This window comes from Echinops telfairi, unplaced genomic scaffold, assembly GCF_000313985.2.
Source record: "Echinops telfairi isolate 266 unplaced genomic scaffold, ASM31398v2 ScPeMD7_16;HRSCAF=60, whole genome shotgun sequence".
NCBI lineage: Eukaryota > Metazoa > Chordata > Mammalia > Afrosoricida > Tenrecidae > Echinops > Echinops telfairi.
The window spans coordinates 4,352,983-4,358,881 of NW_022103913.1; positions in this window are offsets into that span (position 1 = coordinate 4,352,983).

Genomic DNA, 5,899 nt, shown 5'->3' on the forward strand with positions numbered 1-5,899 from the left:
CAGTTGGAATTGACTTGATGGCCTGGGAAACAAAACCTGGAGCCACTGGGTAGTGCAAATGGTTAAACACACTCCACTAAGAACTGAAAGAGTGGTGGCTCCTAGCCAAAGTGCACGTGGACCCATAGGACTTCCCGTGCCTTGGAAGAAAGACCTGGTAATTGACCTCAGAAAAAATAGCCATTGAAAACACCAAGGAGTACAATTCCATTCGACACAGAGTGACCTCGAGTTTGCATCAACTGGTTGATTTGAACCCACCTGACAGGAGAGGATAGCATGTGGTTTAACTGTAGTGGAACTTCCTCTCCCCCTCCCCCTTCGTTTGGCCTGCATACCTGCCAGCAGGAGAGACGGGATGTATGCACACATTTTCTCCTTGCACAGGAGCCCTGGCAGTTCTATCCGGTCCTATAGGGTCTCTATGAGTCGGCATCAACTCATAGCAAGGAGTTTGGGTTTCGGGGCTGCTCCATCCTACCGGTGAAGGAGCCCTGATGGCTTAGTGGATACACATTGGGCTGTTAACTGCGAAGTCAGCAATTCGAAACTACCAGCTGATCCGCAGGACACAGATGGGGCTTTCTACTCAGTTACAATCCCAGAAACTCACATAGTCAATTCTACACTGTCCTATAGAGTCACTATGAGTGGGCACCCACTCAATAGCAGTGAGTTGTTTTTTGTTTTTCACCCCAGGATGTGCTGGTGTGTGGCACTCCCATCCAGTCAGCACAGCACGCTGAACTTCTCCTAAACACCGCGGTATGATGTGCTTCTGCGCCCAGGGGCACCGCTCCAGCGCTCAAATAGCAGACGGTGTAACTGATACCCACACCAAAGGGGTAATTGCAAGTCTGGTGAGCCTTTGAAAGAGGAGCAGAAGTGGAGATGAAGAGGAGTCAGGGGAAGCGTTTCTGGGAAGCATGTTGTTTAAACTTAGAGAAGACTTGTGTGGGTCGAGTATCCACCAGTTAACCGAGGTCTTTGGATATGTCTGCTTGTATCACCAAGGTTCCCACTTCTTGGCATGCAATAACTGGTTCATGCATGTTTGTTGAATTAATAATTTCTGGCATGTTTTAGGTGTCTCTCCTCTGGAATTGGAAATCGTGTAAGTTTTCTTTCCCTTAATTGGGAAATAAAGAGCCTGGTGGTACAGTGGGTTAAGTGTTGGGCTGTTCATTGAAAGCCCAACAAAGTCAGGGGTTCGAACCCACCAGCAACGCTGCTGGAGAAAGATGTGGCAGTTGGTGTCTGTAACGATGATGGCTCCATGGGGCAGTTTCACTATGTCCTATAGGGTCACTGTGAGTTCGAATCTGCCCCCTGGCGGTGGGTTTGATGGAGAAATGAGAAGACCAGAATGAAACAGACTTGGGTGCGAATTGTCACTGTGAGCGGGACTGCAAAATTGATTGACATGACTTTCCCTCCCTGCAGCCACCTGGCAATATATTCTGTTCTGCATAATTTTCAGTTTGCGCTTCAGAACCAAACTGTTCCTTATTCTGAATTTCTTGGCCTGCTGTGAAACTAGCATTTAGTGTCTTTCACAGCATATCCTATTAGGTCATGGAAATTCACAGTTAGATCAGTATATGGAAAATTTTAAACTTTCACTGCCCATTTTATTTTGTAGTGTTGCAAACTATTACACAAAAATGTTATGCAACATCAACTTTTAAACAGGCTTTTCAAAACACAATGTTATTGAAAAATCATATCATTGTGAATGAGGGGGAGTGCAGAGTGGGGACCCAAAGCCCATTTGTAGGCCACTGGAGATCCCCTTACAGAAGGATCTCAGAGAGGAGACAAGTCAGTCAGGGTACAATGTAGCAACGGTGAAACATACAACTTTCCTCTGGTTCCTAAATGCTTCCTCCCCACCAACTATCATGATCCCAATTCCACCTTACAAGTCTGGCTAGACCGGAGGGTGTACACTGGTACAGATAGGAACTGGAAACACAGGGAATCCAGGACATATGATCCCTTCAGGCCCAGTGGTGAGAGTGGCCATACCAAGAGGGTAGAGGGAGGGTAGGGTAGAAAGGGGAACCGATTACAGGGATCTACATATAACCTCCTCCCTGGGGGATGGACAACAGAAAAATGGGTGAAGGGAGACGTCAGACAGTGTAAGTTATGAAAAAATAATAATTTATGAATTATCAAGGGTTCATGAGGGAGTTGGGAGTGGGGAGGGAAGGGGAAAAAATGAGGAGCTGATGCCAGGGGCTTAGGTGGAGAGCAAATGTTTTGAGAAGGATGAGGGTAACGAATGTACAAATGTGCTTAAGACAATGGATGGATGGATGGAATGTGATAAGAATTGTACAAGCCCCCAATAAAATTATTTTTTAAAAAAAGAAAAGCAAACAGGAATGATAGGCACAGGAGACACAACAATGAAAAAAAAAAAAAGCATTCTGGCTGTACTTCTTCCAAGACAGATCTCTTAATATTACTGTCACCTAACGGTATGTCTAATTCTTTTCTCAGCATACAGATTGGATAAGTATCATGAGAAAAACCATGACACACACCTTTCTTGATTTTAGAGCACACAGTATGCCCTTGTTTTCTTTTCAAAACTGCACAATGAAGTGTTCTGGGAATTCCCATTCTTCTTCAGGTTATCGATAGTGCTTCGTGGTCCACATAGTCAAGTGACTTTGTATAGTCAATGAAGCACCAGGAACTGTCTTTCTGGTGTTCTCTGATCCATCTAACATCAGCAATTATGAATCCAGTCTGAATATCTGGCAGCTTCCTGTCAATGTACTGCTGCCACCAAAATGTTCTTTAGAAGCAAGGATGGCGAGACTTTTTGTCACATGCCTTGGATGTGTTATTAGGAGAGACCAATCTGTGGAAAAGACAGCACGCTTGGCAGCGCGGAAGGGAAGCAAAGAGAGGAAGTGCCCCGACACGAGGAATTGACGCAATGGCGGAAACCATGGACTCAAACACACAGTGATGAGGATGGTGCACAGGGTTGCTCGGAGTCAGAAGTCACTCCGCAGCACCTAACAGCAACAACAGCGCTCTCACCTTAGAAGCTGATACCGAGGTTGGAGGATACTACAAACGTACTACCCATCCCACTGCCATCAAGGTGTTTCCAGCTCACAGCGACGCCCGTAAGGAGCAGGTCGTCTTGTTTCTCTGGGTTTGAATCTTAGACTGTGCGGTCGGTGGTCCAACACTTAACCAGACAGCACCACTGAGGTTTCATAAATTTAGTGCAGGACTGATTATTCTTTATATATAAAGAGATGCAAAGAGTTTCAGCTTCTTAATCACATGTCCCAGCCAACCCAAAGACTTTGTGTGTGTATATCTCTCAGGGTTGTTTGCACATTGTTTTGAGGTGGCTTATAGTTAGTCTTTCTTACTAGACTGAATTTCTTGAGGGTGGAGGTTTTGTCTATCTGGCACATTTTTGTATATCCGTGTGTGTGTGTGTGTGTGTGTGTGTGTGTGTGTAGAAGAGTATTGAAAGTACCATGGACTGCCAAAAGAACAAACACATCTGTCTTAAGAGGAAGATATACAGTCAGAAGGCCAGGATGGTGAGAACTTGACTCAAGTACTTCGGATCTATTTTCAGGAGAGAGCAGTCTGGAGAAGGGCATCAGGCTTGGTAAAGTAGAGGGCAGTGAAAAAGAGGAAGACCTTCAACAAGATGAATGGACACAGTGGCTGCATCAGTGGGCTCAAATGTGAGAACAATTGTGAGGCTGGCAGAGGACCAGGCGGTACTTCATTCTGTTGTACACAGGGTTGTAGCCAGGCACCTAACAACATATGTATATATGTAGATATACAAATGCTCACACGATTGTAGAAATGGGTAAGTCTGGGCAGGTTCCAGGTCCATGGGTCAATATTAGGCTAGAGGCTTATCCTGACTCTTTTAGCTGCCGGGCCTGATTACCTAAGATTGGGGAGGAAGACCACAGGTGGCTATAAAGATGGATGAATCAAAGGTCAGCAGATCAGGCTTCAGACTAACTAGAGAAGCAAGTTAATCCAGGGTCAACAGATCAGATGGAAAGATGCTGAAAACTCCCAGGATCAGCAAGTAATATGGCAGGCTGTTGACTCAAGTCCAAAGAGATCTGTGTGCCAGGTGCAGGCTCCAGCCCCACCAAAAAGTAATCAAGTTTTCCCACAGCATGCACTTATATTGGAAGCAGGCCACACCCTGTAGGATACTTCAGGGAACATGGCATCCCCCAAGGGCCACACCAGAAGGACTTGACATGGAAGCCCGACTGAATGAACAGGGCCCTACCTCAAAACTACCTGTAACCTTGGACTTAGGACTGAAATACTCTGATAGGAAAGGAAGCAAAGGACGGCCACCTCAAGACTGTGGAAATGGTGGTCACTGAACCTTGGGTGGGACTTTTGGCTTAGTGGGTGACCAATGAAGAGAGATACAGAATCATCATATATTTAGTACCTCAATATAACAGGCTTTAATCTGAGAAGAAAGGATCTGCACTTGTAAGAAATGATATAGGAATATTTTCCCTAGCACCAATCCCCATGGTCAGTATAAATAGAAATTAAGAAATCAGTTTGTACAACTCATGGATTGCAGCTCATAGTTGAACTATACTCACATAAACTCCTCATATCAACATTATCTTAAATCTATATCATTGGAAAAATTATTGATGTTACCACTGCAATCGCCTTTTACGCCAGGAGGATGACAATGTTCTTCTTTGTTTGTTTTTGTTGTTGCTCTTGTGAGGTTTTGTTTTTGTCCTAATATGGCCACCAAAGTAAACCAGAGTTGTTCATAATCCATGGCGAAGCAGATGGATTCTGGGCTCCCACTTACTCTAGCTCCAATCCAAGAACCGTTAGTTCTTATAACATGGCCCAGCTCTATAATCACCTTCACCAAGATAAGAGTTCTACAGCGAAGTGTGGTGAGGAAAGCAGATAGTGCCTGGCTATCAATTGGAATAGTGTCTGGGGTCTTAAAGCCTTGTATTCAAACAAGCAGCCATCTAAGTGAGGCATCAACTAAGTCCAAACAGAAGAGGCACAACAGCCTATGTAATCAAAAGATGACAATAACAAAATCCAAAAATAGTGAAAAGTATCAGAGCTTAAATTGTGAACACCTAATTTGTGGAAGGCTATGGAGTACAGTGGGAGCCCAAAATCTATCTGCAAAATATCTAGTAAGATTAAGCCTCTGGCAGATCCCTGCTAGCCACAGGCAAGGGACTTGAACAGTTTTACTATCAGACAGAGATGATTGTAAACTTGATTATGGTGGATTGAACCATGGTATAATATGATACTTTGTCAGTTGACCTCCCTCTTGGCCCACCTGAATTTGTTCTAGGCTCAAGTATTTCTTGCTTGCTACACACCAAGAATTTCTTTTCTCTTTTTAAAAATATTGTTAGTGGTCTTTTTTTTACTCTTTATTTGTATTTTAGTCTTTATAGTATTATTATTTTCTTCTTTCTGCTTAGTTTAGTTTTTGGTTTTATTGCATCTGTTAGGTTTCCAGTTTATGAAACCCAGAAGGAGTGGATGCATAGAGACAGTAATTTATGCAATGGCTTATCTGAGATGGAGGGTTGTGGGGATGTTGGGGGAGGTGGGAGGATGGGGGAATTAGGGAGCAAACTATGAATGAGGGAGGGGGAGCAAGCATTAGAACTGATTGTGATGATATATATACAACTCCTTTTTCCCTTCTTTTTAAATTTTAATCATTTTATTAGGGGCGCATACAACTCTTATCACAATCCATACATACACCAATTGTATAAAGCACAGTTGTACATTCATTGCCCTCATCATTCTCAAAACATTTGCTCTCCACCTAAGCCCCTGGAATCAGCTCATTTTTCCC